The following is a 1,309-nucleotide window of genomic DNA, read 5'->3' as shown; positions in this document are numbered from 1 at the left end:
TATTTCTGGCTTGTGAACCAGCAGGGGGCCTGGGGCTGTTCTAACTCATGCCTCTTATTCTGGGAGTCAGGCTGGAGGAACAGGACTATGTGGGACATGTTCTTTTTATGGTGCTGGCAGAAACACTGGAGCAAGCTAAACTGCACAAGTAAGCACATTTCAAGCCTCTGCTTGTGAACATCCTGTTGGCCAAAGCAACTCTCATGGCCAAACACAAAGTCAAGGAGGTAGGAAGCACACTCAGTCCAAAATGAGACTATGGCAAAGAAATGGATAGATTACATTACCGCAGAGAGGAAAAGCTTGGGATAAACAGTGCTATCTACCTCACTCAAAAGCATAGCTTTCTCCTAGATCACACTACTTGACCTTGGAACTTTGGCATATGCACATTTTTATGGCTTGCCCTGAATATTTTAAACTTCCCTGCTGAGGAAAAGAAATACTTTTATAAAAATGTTATTAAAAACCCATCAGAAATTGTGTCACCTTTTACAAACATGATAAATAAGCATCAATAAAATGGTTTCAGAAGATAAAAGAATTAATGCAGCTCAGCTTACTGAGTCTATCATAAAATAATGTTTCCTACTGAAATGTGTTTCCTGTCTGATCAAACACTAAAAAGTTTTGTTTTAAGCAAATCCACAAGTAATACTAGAATAGTTAAGAATTTGGACAGTTGTGAAAAATAAGCTTGGAGGATAAAAAAAAAATGAACTAAGATGCTCAATTTCTGAGTCCACATCTTCAGGAAATTCTCTATTTTATATTTGTCTTCTTTTCTTTTTCAAGTTTATTACTAGGAAATTTGTGAATTAACTTGATGTCCTGCAATACTCAGAAGATATATTTTTTTACAGGATTTTTTTTTAGTATTAACATTTTTATATTAATCAATAGGTAGAAGTTTAGCAGGCAAAAGCCTTAGGCACTGAACCTCCAGAGCTTCCATGTATATATACACTGGGACAGAAACTGATACCCAAAGTGAGTTGCTACCATACAGAAAACCTAAAACATGAAGCATTGGCTTCACTGCTGGGCAGTGGATAATAAGGAGACATATTTGCAATGGAAAGATGTGCTATGCATCCACCTTATGCAGTGGAATATAAACATAACCTAGAAGAAAGATACCAAATGAGCTTAAGGCTTTAAGAGAAAAGATTGGAAGACATAATGTTAGTACCATATTTGGTTGCTATTGGCTCCATTTGATAAGGCACTACAAAAAAGAGATGAACCCAGAAAATAATTGTATAGCTTTTAAGCAAGAAGACGGCACCTCTGGTAGCATAGTGCCTAA

Source organism: Orycteropus afer, unplaced genomic scaffold, assembly GCF_000298275.1.
Source record: "Orycteropus afer afer isolate SDZICR_OR568_19922 unplaced genomic scaffold, OryAfe1.0 scaffold00148, whole genome shotgun sequence".
Taxonomy (NCBI): domain Eukaryota; kingdom Metazoa; phylum Chordata; class Mammalia; order Tubulidentata; family Orycteropodidae; genus Orycteropus; species Orycteropus afer.
Note: the sequence above shows the minus strand (reverse complement) of the source record.